Source organism: Panicum virgatum, chromosome 6K (assembly GCF_016808335.1).
Source record: "Panicum virgatum strain AP13 chromosome 6K, P.virgatum_v5, whole genome shotgun sequence".
Taxonomy (NCBI): domain Eukaryota; kingdom Viridiplantae; phylum Streptophyta; class Magnoliopsida; order Poales; family Poaceae; genus Panicum; species Panicum virgatum.
This window is the reverse complement of record NC_053141.1, coordinates 4,807,924-4,823,227: the sequence shown is the minus strand read 5'-3', so window position 1 is coordinate 4,823,227 and position 15,304 is coordinate 4,807,924.

Genomic DNA, 15,304 nt, shown 5'->3' with positions numbered 1-15,304 from the left:
TAAGTCACCAGGGTAAGCATTCACTTACATATTCTCATAGATACCTCTACTTGATAATGCATAATCTATAATCTAATAAAATACTTTTCATCTCCATTACAGAAATTGGGATGACAAACCATCTGACATGCCACTTCCAACTAAAAGAAGGCTTTATGATGATATTGAGGATGAGGACAAAAAGGCCTTCAAGAAAGGCAAGAAGTAACAAGTTGCAACAGGTACTTAAATACTTAATACTTTATACATACCTATTAACTAGAACTAGCATAATGTTGTACAGCTAATTAATATTGGAGTTGCATATTACTGCTTGAAAGATAGAAGAGGAATATATATATAACTTTGCTGCCATGTTAAATTGCTGAATTTTCTGCATTCCATATTAAAATATAACTTTTCATCTTACATTTTGTGAATTTAGCTCCAATAATCCTACAATCTATTTTTTACATCCTTCTCTTCTTTTTTCCCAGATACTGGCCATGCAACAGCTATTTTGGTGCTTACTATAGAACTAGCTTTTGTCGCTTCCAACCAGACACACTCATATCCACAATACTTTTGCAGTGGCACTCGTTTTGGTGTATATAATGCCACTTTTCTTATTGTGTTCCTTCAAACTTGGGTTACGTGACAGTTGCAACACTAACTGTGCCTCTTATGAAATGTATTCATATATTATTATGTATGGAACCATAAACTACTATGAATGTTGATATAATATATTTGTTTATATGTTCCAAATCTACTTCCTTGTCATGCCTGTAATATATAAATGAGCTTCTGATGGTTTAAGGATGGCGTCGTCGCTGAGGAAGTAGTTGCTGTCATGATTAGCCAAGGCGACGATATAGGCGCAAGACATGACGCTTGTACACTTCTTTTCAAATAGCTTACGACAATATATATTATAGTCATTTCTGAAATACATCTATTGAAATATCTTCAACATATGTAACTATGCATACTACGCATTTGACCACTTTGGTAAACTTCAATTTCTCCAACTCCTAAGTGTTCAGAAACTACAAGCAAAAGAGATGCGCCAGCTTTGACGTGCCAAAACGGATGGACCACCAACGGCCCAGCGCGGCAACGCCGCGAGTCCTTTCTAGTTTCTTCGGCAAGCCGGCCAATGTCTATACCTACTACAATGTTATGTTCTTCCTTGTTAAAGCAGATGAGCTTAAGATAGGAGATAGACGACAGGAACACGTCTCGCGCCTTCAGTTCTTCCAGGCTGAGCCAATAAACTTGGTGTTGGGCTGAGATTTTGGTATGCTTTGAGTTGGGCTTGATTAGTATCCTTCTGAGGTGCAGACCAGAATTTGAGTACCTTGACACGGTTTCATTGTTTGGCTCACTACTACAAAATCTGATTAACCGCAACCTTTAAAAATGACCTCAGAGGCGGGCATGATTTTTAACCACCTCGGTTAATGCCCAGTTAACCGCCTCGTAAAATCGATTAACCGAGGCAGGCAATATTAAATTGACCGCCATGGTTAATGTCTATTAATCGATGCGGACAGTATAACTCAACCGCCTCGGTAAAATAGGCCCAGCCCGCTAGCACAAAAAGCCCAGTTGTATATATATAGTCAATTTTTTCACTCTCCCTCTCCCTCATCCTCTCCACAGCCGCCGCACCCCTACTCTCCCGTCTCCTCCTCCTCGCCACCGGTGGCGGCGCGTTTGGCGGCCTAGCGGCCCGCGGCCCGCTGATGGTGGGCGGCGACGCGGGGATGGTAGACGGCGGCCCCCTCCCCGACCTTCCTCCTGCGGACGGTGGGCGGCGGCGTGGGGATGGAGGATCCGGCGGTGCGGGGACGGCAGATGGCGGCGCGGCGGCCCCCTCCCCGACCTCCCTCCCAGCGTTCCCTCCCGGTCCCAGCGGCCCCCTTCGCGGCGCTGCCTCCCGGTGGATCTGGCTGCTGCGGGGCCGGATCCGGCAGCGGCGCCCCGGATCTGGCCTTCCCCGGCGGTGGAGTCGCTGCGGCGGCCGCCTCCTCGTGGATGGGCTCGGCGGGCCCGTCCACAAGCTTTCTATTTTTTTATTTCATTAATCGAGGTGGGCAAGCAACCGCCTCGAAAAATAGTGTATTTATCGTGGTGTTGTTTCCGAGGCGGTTACCAAAAACGCCTTGGTTAAGCGTTTTTGGTTAAGTGTTTTTGCCCGCCTCGGTTAATGTTTCTTGTAGTAGTGGTTGTTATATGACATGAAGAGAGGATAAACGAGCATGGTTCGATTGTAAGGTGATACCCAGAGAGTGTGTAGTTTCCCAACATAAGCTGCTGGTGGCCGACTTTCGTTTTCAGATGCGTGCCCGTAGGTCTAAACAAGCTAAGATCGCAAGAACGAAGTGGTGGAAGCTAAAAGGGGAGATGGCCAAGGTATTCAAGGGATGAGTTATTGTGGAGGGCTCTTGGAATGAAGAGGGCGACACAAACTACAAGTGGGAGAAGATGGCGACCTGCATTCGGAAGTTTTTGGGATGACCAGAGGGGGTGGGTGCAAAACTAAAGACATGTTGTAGTGGAACGAGGATGTCCAGAGGGCTATTAAGGAGAAGAAAGAGTGTTATAAGTGTTTGTTTCTTGATAGGAGTGCAGATAATATAGAGAAGTACAAGGTGGCAAAGAAGATCGCAAAGCAAGCTGTGAGTGAGGCGAAGGGTCGGGCTTATGAGGATATGTACCAACGACTGAATACAAAGGAAGGAGAGAAGGACATCTATAGGATGGCGAGGGTGCGTGAGAGAAAGACGAGGGACTTCAGCTAGGTTAAGTGCATTAAGGACGATATGGATCAGCTCTTGGTGAAGGAGGATGAAATCAGACTTCGATAGTAAGAGTATTTTGACAGACTGTATAACGGTGTTGACACTGTTTTCGACACGTGTCAAGGAAGGTGATTTTTGTGAAGAGGAGGTGGCCGATTTAGAAGAAACAAAAAGTTGCACAGTGTTGGAATCGGCCGATGGAGTCCGTCCGATGGGCCAGAAGAATATGCTGATCCGCTAGCACTGGTATCCGGCCGATGGAGAGTTGCCGATGAAGTCAAGGGAGGAGGAGAGGATCCAGACTCTACGAGAATTTTGATGATTCGGTTGTAGTATTTAAAGTGGTTTATCTTTAGATAGTTTTTTCTTTTAAGTCAAGTAATATTTGCCGTAATCGGCTAGGATTTGATAGCGCTAGGCTATATATATCAGTTGTAAGGGACCGGAAAAATTTGATACACATCCAATACAACAAACTTTACAATTTCTTTGCACTTTTTCGGCGACTTCGCCTTTTCTCTTCTTTTTTCGACGAGTTCTTTCAAGTTGATCAAGGACGCCTCACATTCGAGCGACTTGATTTGCTGGTGAGTCTTCGTTTTACTGAGTATATTTAAGCTTTAGCTACCGGGCGCATCGTTGTGGCTTCGTTCAAATCTATTCAAAAGTTATCGAGTTTATCTAGGCTTTGACTTCTGGGCATATCGCTGTCGTCTCGTCTAGATTTATTCACCAATTATCGATATCGGCTAGATTTGTAGGTTTTCTATGCTTTTTGGCCATTATCATATCTAAAAACATATTAGATCGGCTTTAATTTTTGGGGTAACACTTTTGTTATCTCAAAAGCCGGTTTAGATATGTTTTTAGCTTCACATCATCTGAGCTACACATTCGTAGTTTAGATCTTGCCATACATACACGATCGGCTGTTCAAAGCCGATTTTGTCGTTTAGTGTATCGGCTGATCTTGCCAATACGCTCGTTTATTGCGCGCTTGCATTTAATATCTTTTTGGCGTCTATAGTATCGGCAAAGCTTGCTGATACGCCCATCTGAGAGATATTCGGATTCCCATCTGATACGCTCTCGAATTTGACTTTGTTTTCTCTCTTGTCAATTTCAGGTCAAATTGACTGGCACGCTTGGTTGACTTTTCCGTGCTTGGCGAACACTTGCCCTCAGATTCCAGTGTGTTGATTTTTGCGTGAACACATCTTTTGGCATGCCCGGTGGAACCCGAAAAGCTTCAACATGGTGGAACTTACTGATAAATCTGCAGTTAGTTAAGAAAACCAGATTCCTGTTCCTGAAGATAAGCTCAAAGAAGAACAAAAGAAGGAATATGAAGAACTGGTAGAGAGATTCAAGCATGAATGCCTCAAATCATACAGCGTCAACAAATCTGGTGAGGTGATCAAGAAGTTTGATCTTCCATCTTTCCAGCCATTGACAGAGGCTCAACGTGAAAGCAAGATGATAGATGCAGTTGGCCAGGATGTGGCACAAGCCTTCATCAAGAGTGCAACAGTCATGGGCAACACGGTGCACAATGCAGTGGTCAAGACTTTTGCTGAATGCACGTTACCAGGGTGCATGGGTCCTTGCTATATACAACCAGATCAGATGCAATATACTCCCTTCGAGGTGTCTATGGCAGCAGCCCTGTCGGCTCAAAATAGCCAGGCAGGAACAAGCTACAGTCAAACTCCACCTCAGATGACTACTGCAACATCGGCGGGTACGACAGATCCTATCTACTCAACCACGCCGCCGATTGCTACAACTGTGCAAGGTGTATCTGTATCCGTATTTCCTAAAGGTTGGGATCCTGCTACTGGGTATCGTATGCATCCGGATTTCTTTTCTACGCCACCCAAGATGCAGTTTAATGCATCGGCTTCTCAGCCGATAGCCTCTCAGCCTGATCCATCGGCCATACAGCCGATGGGTGCACAGCAGGATGCATTGCCAACACAGCTGAATGCACAAGGCGCATGGAGTCCACAATAGATGGCACAAGTTAATGCATCGGCGCCGCCGCCGATGACCCCACAGCAGCGTCTTGCTATCCTGCTCCAACCCCAGTCTCCTTCAGAAGTGTTATTATCGCAATCTCCGCATCAAAAGGGAATCAACTGGGTATTCCACAATCAAGCAACTGGACAGATACGGTGTGTCAATGTGCCGTACATGGATATTACTGGTCAACAATTGGCTAACCCATCAGCTACATAGCCGACGATGGCTCAGCAGACACCTAATCGGATAGCCCAGCAAGCACAACAGATGCAATCGGCTGGACAGCCGATGAACCATATAGCTCAGCAACTTGCAATGATGACCAACGCAGCAAGTGGGTTTCCCCTCGGCAAATGCCAATAGTTGAGCCGCAAGTTGATTGGAGCACAAAGATAGCTGAAGTGATGAGGGAGCAGTTTGGTTTGAGGCCAAAACAACAATCCGTTATGTACAAGACTCCATATCCTCCGGCTTATGATCATATTCCTCTCCCATACAAGTACAAGATGCCTGACTTCACGAAGTTCTCAGGGCAGGGAGAAGTTTCTATGATGGAACATGTTAATAGGTTCCTTCCACAGTTGGGAGAAGCGGGCAACCAGGATGCACTCAGAGTCCGTTTGTTCTCCTTGTCTTTGTCTGGATCGGCCTTTGATTGGTTCACCACTGTGCCAGCAAACTCCATATTATATTGGGCCAATCTAGAGAGACAATTTCATCAGTTCTTCTTCTCTGGGATTACTGAGTTAAAGTTGACCAATTTGACCGGCTTGAGACAAAGAAACAATGAATCGGTTGCTACTTTTATCCAAAGATTCAGAGATGTCAAGAACCAATGTTACAGTTTGATTCTGTCCGATCAGCAGTTGGCCGATGCAGCATTTAATGGACTCTTGCCGCATATTAAAGATAAATATGCATCGCAGGAGTTTGAAAGCATTAGCCAGATCACGAGTCGGATGACAGGAGAGACTCGATCCTACGAGTCCAAGAAGCCTTTTCAGAAGAAGATCAACTATGTGGAATATTCTGCTAATGATGAGTCTGAAGAGGAGCAAGAAACGGTCGCATCAGCTAAGTGGATACAGAACAGCAAGAAGCCGGTGACGTGTCTGTTTGGAAAGAAAGAGCCTGAGTCGTATGGGTTTGACATCACCAAAGCTGACAAGATCTTTGACTTGTTATTGTCGGAAGGATTGATCAAGTTGAAGCCATATCACAAGATTCCATCGGAGGACGAGCTGAAGAATATAAAGTACTGCAAGTGGCACAACGCCACATCGCATGATACAAATGAGTGCAAGGTCTTCTGACAGCAGATTCATATGGCTTTCGAACAAGGGAGATTGAAGTTTGAAGCTCCCAAAAAGACGATGAAGATCGACGGACATCCTTTCGCCATGAACATGGTTGATGTGGCCAGAGATGAAAGTTCTTCTCAAGCTAAGATTCTGACGTCATCATTGGCCAAGAAATCTGGAGCTGTTGATCCAAAAGCGCAGATAGCGGCCGATGAGGTCAAAGGAAAGTGTCCGATGAGGGATGCTGAACGTTCATCGGCACCACGTAGACGTGTAACGTCGTCAAATGCTGTTGAATAAGTTTCAGCGTGATCGTGAAAGGCGGCAGCGTAGAGAAGAAGAAGAGCGACGCGAGCAAGATCATTGGAGGTGTCCTTTCTTTGTATACTACTGGGAAGAAGGGTTGACATTGCCATCGGCATATGATTGTCCCGAATGCAATGGTCAACGCAGCCGATCATATGAAAGGTCACGTCATGAGCCCTATTGGCGTGAGCGCACTCCTGTGCATGATCGGCTAGGAAAAAAAGGTATCGGTGCAAGATCGACTGAGGGGCAGGACCATGCTACGTGATTCTACTGGAAGAAGAGTGCCGGCACACGATCGGCTAGAACAAATGGCCGATCACAGAGTGCAAGATGATCAGCCAATGTTGAAAGATCTAGAACGTGAGCCCGATCATATGGATCAATCCCAATGGTGTCCAGGAGGTTTGACCAGGTTTCAGAAGCGACGTGTTAGGAGGTTACGCCAGCTGGAAATTATTGAGGAAGAACAAGAACAGAATCTGCACAAGAAAGGGATCAGGTCACAAGTTTGGCGTGCTAAACCCAGAGCCGATAGTGATCAAAATTCTAGGATCATCGGCTGCGCCAATTAATATGGTTTTCATAATGCCGAAAGAGTTTATGGTGCTAGATGATGAAGATCATGAACCAGAATTAGAGGAAGCCATGGCACAGTTAAATTTGGAACCATTGCTAGCAACATTTGAGAAGCCAGAAGATGATAATAGGCAGCATCTTAAGGCACTGTTCCTGAAAGGATTCGTTGATGGCAAGCCTGTTACGAAGATGTTGGTTGATGGAGCTGCAGCCGTGAATATAATACCCTATGTTATGTTGCGCAAGCTTGGGAAGAATCAGGATGATCTGACGAAGACTGATATGATGCTTAAGGATTTCGAAGGAGTCGTATCTCCTGCTTTAGGGGCATTTTGCGTCGATCTCACAATTGGCAGTAAGACCCTTCCCACTACTTTCTTCGTTATTAATGGCAAAGGTTCATATAGTTTACTGCTGGGTCGGGACTGGATACATGCCAATTGTTGCATTCCATCTACTATACATCAATGCTTGATTTCGTGGGTTGACGATACTGTTGAATTAGTATCGGCCGATTCGTCATTCAGCGTGGCATCGGCTGAAGCCCATATAGTTAGTTATGATCGGATGAATTGTCTTTCTGGTCAAGTATGGGAGAAGTATTTCTTTCGGATGGATGATTATGAAGTCACATCGGTGAAGTCAGGAGATTCTTCGGATGAGTCTTGATCAAAAAAGGGTATGGCCGATTGTAGTATCGGCTGGATTTTGTAAATTATAGCCAATACTAGGAAGTATTGCCTTTAGTGCAAAAAATAGGTGAAAGCCGATTTGCAAGTCAGATGCATCGGTTGTAACATGGCCGACACGATATGAGTCGCCCTTGGAGCAATAAATCATAAAGACAAGTTTCTGGGTTGAGATTAAGTTGTCTGCCGATTCTGAAGATTACACGAGATATTTTTACAGTAATCCTAGAGCTTCCCGGATTACTTTTATCGCGCGCAGGTGGATTTGATCAATGTTTTCAATTACTTGGTTGTTATCTACTGATGAGCCAGAAATCGGCCGCAAACTCTTGTGAAGGTGATATGCTTGACGAGCATGCTTTTGCTTATCTTCCTCGAGTTTGGCAATGGCCGGTGGAATCTGAGAAAGATCGTGATCTGCGATGTCTATTGCTTGGTTTACCCGATTAAGTTCTTGCAGAAGACGATCCCGTTCAGCTTCCAATGCTGCCTTATTTCTCAGAATGCTGGCCTAGGTATCATTCAGAGATTTGATCTCACCAATGGCCGATTCTGCTAAAGCTTTGAAGTTATCCCTTTGCTTGATGATTTCTTCCTGCTGAAGACGATCGGCGAGTTGTTTCTGGGCCTTGTTGAATTATGCACGATGACTCTCGATAAAGGCTGCAGGAATTAACGCCTCTTCGATCGATTCTAGAAGCTTGCCCTCCAGTTCTTCTAAAATGGTGCGGATCGGCTGTGCATTCTTGATCAGTTGGCCGATGTCTTGATTTAGGAATTGGAGGGATTCTTGGAGTTTGGCCTTGATTTCATCCGACAATACAACTGAATCGGCCGATGTTACTTCTTCTCCTTCTTTCTGGGGAGTGGCTCCAATTTGAAAAGAAAATAGACTATTGTCTGGAGATTCTTGTGCCTGACAGGGAGATGTGATTAGGATGGCTGATGAAGGCAAAGGGATGATGAAACTGGCCAAGGGGAGGATGCTTACCTGCTTCAGGTGTATTTCTCCTAAATTGGAGCCAACAGGAACGAGGTGATGCGATGAAGAGCTCGGGATTGCGGTGTTTGGCTGGCCAAGTAATTCAGATAGTGCATGGTCGGCAAGCTGAAGGATGATTGTCAGAAATATACAGAATATGTTCATGAGCAAGTTCTGAACTCGTACCTATATCAATGGAGACTCTGCACTGGATTTCCTGGGAGTTGGGGGTGAATGCTGTGCCTGATGAAAACAAAAGGAAATAATACTAGATTCAGGATCATGGAAAGACTTAGATACTTAATGAGTAAACAGAATCATACCTGAATGATGGGTGATGTAGGAGGAGGTGTGCGTTGAGGATCTTCTTACCCTCCAGATGGATGTTCAGGAATATCTTAATTGTGAAGCAAAATATGATTACTCATTCAGATAAAGTGAAATCGTAAGAGTTCAGGTTTTTACCTTCTGAAGAGGAAGAAGGAAGATCAACCAGGACATCTGTTTGATGTGCTGTTACTACTGAAGATTGGCCTGGAGATTTCTTTTTCTTACGGGTTGTCACCTTGGTATAAGATACCTTACGTTTTCTCGCAGTGGCCACATCTGTCAGAGTTGGAGCACTGTAGCCGATATTTGGCTTATCTGCTGGCAGAGCGTAGTTGATCGGCTGCCCAGTCCTACTGATTGTTGGAGGATTCCGATCATCATCCTGCAAAGAGTAGAAGTTAAAAGCTGCAAGCAAGAAGTGCTAAAAGACATTGTGGAGGTTGATTTTGCTTGTACCTCATGCTCACCTGATTGATAATTGTTGTCTAGAGCGATGCAGTATAAGTTGGCTGATTTGCAGAAGATATGCTCTTGCCATTCAGACCACTATTGGATGAAAGGGGTAGTGGCAAAAGGTGCAATCTGCCAATCGGCTAGAAGTGTCATATCTACGTCAGGCTCCAGGTCTTTCAGCCGACTGTAAGAGAGAGAGCTATTGTCAAGGGCTCCTCTAAATTGAACTTTGCTAGCAAAGAACGGAAAATGGGGCACTTGGCCAAATCCCAATTGTCTGGCTGCCACTAATGGATTATAAAACTCATAGCTAGGGGTATCTCTGCCAGCTGTAAAGTTAATTGACAGAATTCTTGGGGAAATTATTTCCTTCATGATCTTTGTGGCTTCTTCATCTGTCTTCCATGAGTCGAACTGGAACTTGAAGGGGTTTTCATACATGACTTTTTCGTCCTGATATGCGAACCAGATAGTGGAGATTTCTGGGAACCCATTATAGAAAGACTTGAAAAAGTCAGTAATGCCAAGGGTTTTGGGATCATTGGCAATCATGATAGATGCTTCACCGAATGATGTGCATCAGTGAGTGATGGTTTCTTCTTCTTCAGAGAAGTTTTCTGATGGGAATTCTATCTCTGACAATTCGACTGTCATAGTTTTGTGCATATACATGTGCAGCCACAACTGAATAAACCACCAGGGGCCTCCCAAGTTGGTGATCGGCTGGTTCTTTGAGTCTGGATGATAATTGATGAAGCAGGTGGTAAACTGACCCCAGAAGATGTTTGTCGAGAGGGACAGGATTGCCAGTAGCCAGATTTTCTGCCAACTTGAGATTATTGTTTGTTGGACCAACTGCTTTGCCATAAAAGATGAATTTCTCAAGCCACATGTTGAGAAAGGCAGTATGCTCTCTGACAGATACTGATCCAGTCTTCATGTTCTTGCCGATATATCCTTTTGTAGGAATATGGGGTAGCAAAAACAAAATTTTTTCTACCGCATAAACCAGGATTACTGTAGTTATAGATCACGGGATTACCACTAGACGCGCGGATGCGGAAATTCTGTCACACGTCGATGTAGATGGAAGCCGGCAGTGCAGTTGCGAGAACCTCCTCACGTGCGGCTCGTCCTTGTGCAGTAGATGCGGCACCTCCAAGGTATCTACACGTACGGGAAGAAGCGTCGCGATCCGGATTGCTAGATCCGCGAAGGTGACCTAGGGCTTGGGCGCGAAGGAGCGGAGGTACTGTAGCACGACCCAGCAACTGTGCAGTAAACGGTCTAGGGTTTAGGCGCCCCCCTCTCCTCTGTTTATATAGCCCCTTAGGTGGGCTGCCTTGGGCCCCACCTTGGGCGCCCCCTTTTGGGCCGAAAAGGCCCATTAGTGCAACTAGGCCCAGTCTAATTCGGATCTCATCCTTATCAGGCTTCTTCCCTTAAGTGTGTGACCCTATGGGATCACATGCGAATAGACATAGCCCGAGTACTCTTACTCGGCCCAATAGTAGACAGTGGCCTCTAGCAAGACATGTCAACTCCTATACGCACACAAAGATCATATCAGACGAGCCGCCACAATATCATATACATATTGTTCCTTTTGCCTCACGATATTTGGTCTAGCTCCAAGCCAACCACTCTTTCTCGATCCTGTGATTCGGAATCCTTGGTTAACTCTTAACCCCAGCATGGCCATGCATTTCCTGATCCGAATCACTCGAGGTTCCTAGAGATATCTCTCTCTTGTAAAGAGGGGCAAATCCCATCTTGACCGACTATGTCTCACAGCATGCTTCTTGACAGACCCGAAAGCAACCTTTATGACTACCCTGTTACGGTGCAGCGTTTGATGGCTCCTAAGTAAGTCAGTTCACATCTTGAGTACATATGACGATCTCAGGTCTTAGGACAGCGTACATATTGTGTAATGAGAAGTCATCATCTCGTGTTGGGTCAGTTCAGACTCATGTCCCACATGAGCCCACATTATTAGTTTGACATCTACATGTCCATGACTTGTGAAACATAGTCATCAACTAATACATGTGCTAGTTTAATATCCATGTGTGTCCTCACATGAACTCCGACTAGGAACAACTTTAGAATAACCATACAAGTAAAGAGTCTCACAGACAATTCACATAATTGTCAATCAATACAAGTTGCCTTTCATGGATATTCAAGGAACACTTCATTAATCATGAATACAAGGAAATATGATCATCTCTATGATTGCCTCTAGGGCATATTTCCAACACCTTTCCACCCGCCGATGCTTTTGGTTTCAATCTTGAAAGATGTTTTTTCTAGCAAACGAAAAGGTCTATCGGCAGCATGAATATTCAGGCCAGTGAGCATCACAACATCCATCAGAGTTGGTGCCATTGGTCCATGGTTAAACATGAATGCGTTGAGGGCATCAGACCAGAAGTAAGAGGCCGATATGTGCATCAGCTCGATCCTAATCATCTCCGATAAAGATAGGTTCAGGCATTGTCTAATATCGTAATATTCCCAATTGGTCCTTTAGGAATTCGCTATTCTGCGGAACCAATTTCTCCATCCGGGAGTAACATTCGGCCAAGATCTGAAGGTTGGAGTCCAATCTAGGTTCATGTTGGAGGACTTAAGAGGGATCCTGCTGGTTTCCAGGTTAATTATACTGGTTGGATCTGGATCTCCATTGGGACCTAAGCAAACCATGCCGAATTGGTTTTCTAGTGGGATGATTGCGTTACCCCTAAGATTCTGAAAAATGAAGGCGGAAATAAGAAACGCGACTGAAGGAATCGGAAAAAGAATGGGGGGCAAAGATGCAGATGGAGGAAAGGGACGTACCTCTGGGATCTCGGAGATGGAAGCCATTGCCGGAGGGGGAGTTCTTGGACTTGGATCCTTGAAACCCTAGGAAGCTGCAGTGGCGGCGGCAAAGCGAGTGTGTTCTTGAATAGAGAAGGAAGCAGAGGTGCTACAGGAGAAGTGCTAGCGGAGAAGAAGATGGAGATATTTATAACCTTTGCTCAAGGGCAAAATGGGGATTCGATACATCGTATGATTGGGAGATTTAGGTAAATTTGAACGTTGGCAGTAGTGATTAACAGTAATTTCGGAGCAACAGATCTGTTACTCCGAAACTAGGGGGCATGTGTTGACACTGTTTTTTGACACGTGTCAAGGAAGGTGATTTTTGTGAAGAGGAGGTGGCCGATTTAGAAGAAACAAAAAGTTGCATAGTGTTGGAATCGGCCGATGGAGTCCGTCCGATGGGCCAGAAGAATATGCTTTGAAGATGCTGATCCGCTAGCTCTGGTATCCAGCCGATGGAGAGTTGCCGATGAAGTCAAGGGAGGAGGAGAGGATCCGGACTCTACGAGAATCTTGATGATTCGGTTGTAATATTGAAAGTAGTTTATCTTTAGATAGTCTTTTCTTTTAAGTCAAGTAATGTTTGCCGTAATCGGCTAGGACTTGATAGCGCTATGCTATATATATCAGTTGTAAGGGACCGGAAAAACTTGATACACATCCAATACAACAAACTTTACAATTCCTTTGCACTTTTTCGGCGACTTCGCCTTTTCTCTTCTTTTTTCGACGAGTTCTTTCAAGTTGATCAAGGACACCTAACATTCAAGCGACTTGATTTGCTAGTGGGTCTTCGTTTTACCGAGTATATTTGAGCTTTAGCTACCAGGCGCATCGCTGTGGCTTCGTTCAAATCTATTTAAAAGTTATCGAGTTTATCTAGGCTTTGACTTCCGGGCGTATCGCTGTCGTCTCGTCTAGATTTATTCACCAATTATCGATATCGGCTAGATTTGTAGGTTTTCCTATGCTTTTTGGCCATTATCATATCTAAAAATATATTAGATCGGCTTTATGTTTTGGAGTAACACTTTTGTTATCTCAAGAGCCGGTTTAGATCTGTTTTTAGCTTCACATCATCTGAGCTACACATTCGTAGTTTAGATCTTGTCATACATACACGATCGGCTGTTCAAAGCCGGTTTTGTCGTTTAGTGTATCGACTGATCTTGCCGATACGCTCGTTTATTACGCGCTTGCATTTAATATCTTTTTGTCGTCTATAGTATCGGCAAAGCTTGCCGATACGCCCATCTGAGAGATATTCGGAATCCCAGCCGATACGCTTTCGAATTTGACTTTGTTTTCTCCCTTGTCAATTTCAAATCAAATTGACTGGCACGTTTGGTTGACTTTTCCGTGCTTGGCGAATACTTGCCCTCGGATTCCAGTGTGTTGATTTTTGCGTCAACAAACGGAGATAATGAGAATACAACTTTTCAGCTGGACGACTCTTTTGATGACACCAACAGTCGCTTTGTGAGGAGGATTCAAGAATCTGAGGTCAAAGAGGCGTTGAAAAGGATGAAAGGAGGTAAGGCGACAGGCCCTGATGGTATTCCAGTCGAGATGTGGAGGTGCCTAGGTGATATAGCTATAGTTTGGCTAACAAAACTTTTCAACCGTATTTTTCAGTCGAACAAGATGCCTGAAGAGTGGAGAAGGAGTATATTGGTGCCGATCTACAAGAACAAATGGGATATTCAAAGCTGCACCAACTACCAGAGAATTAAGTTGATGAGCCATACTATGAAGCTATGGGAGAGAGTTATTGAGCATCGTTTGAGAGGGATGACGCGGGTCACTATGAACCAGTTTGGTTTCATGCTTGGAAGGTCAACTATAGAAGTAATTTTCCTAATAAGACATGTCATGGAGCGGTATAGAGAGCAGAAGAAGGACCTATACATGGTTTTCATTGACTTTGAGAAGGCTTATGACAAGATACCACGGAATGTGATGTGGTGGGCTTTGGATAGGCATAAAGTCCCAACAAAGTATGTGGCCCTCATTAAGGACATGTACAATAATGTAATGACTAGGGTCCGAACAATTGATGGTGACACAGATGACTTTCTGATAATGATAGGACTACATCAAGGATCAGCTTTGAGCCCGTATATTTTTTCCCTAGTGATTGATGAAGTCACAAGAGACATACAAGGTGATATTCCTTGGTGTATGCTTTTCGCTGATGATGTCGTGTTAGTTGATGAAAGCCGTGCGGGAGTGAATAGGAAGCTGGAGTTGTGGCGGCAAATGCTAGAGTCCAAAGGTTTTAGACTTAGCAGGACTAAAACTGAGTATATGAGGTGTGACTTCGGCGCCACTCATGAGGAGGGAGATGTTAGTTTGGAAGGCCAAGTAGTGCCCAAAAGGGATACCTTTCGATATTTGGGATCGATGCTACAGAGAGATGGAGATATTGATGAGGATGTTAGTCATAGAAACAAAGCGGGATGGATGAAGTGGTGCCAAGCATCTGGCGTCCTTTGTGACAAGAAGGTACCTCAGAAGTTAAAAGGCAAGTTTTATAGAACAGCAATTAGAACGGCAATGTTGTATGGTGCGGAATGTTGGCCTACAAAAAGGCGGCACGTCCAACAATTAAGTATTGCAGAAATGCGCATGTTGTGTTGGATTTGTGGGCATACAAGGATGGATCGAGTTCGAAATGATGATATATGGGATAGGCTAGGGATAGCACCAATGGAAGAAAAGTTTATCCAACACCGGCTGAGATGGTTTGGACATGTCCAACGGAGACCACCAAAGGCACCAGTGCATAGTGGTATCCTAAAGCACGACGGTAATATGAGGAGAGCCAGGGGCCAGCCGAAGTTGACATGGGAAGAAACAATTAGAAGAGACTTGAAAGACTGGAGTATACCTAGAGATTTGTCCTTGGATAGGAGTGCTTGGAAAGCCGCGATTCACGTGCCAGAACCATGAATAATGGTCTTTGTTGGGTTTCAACTCTAGCCT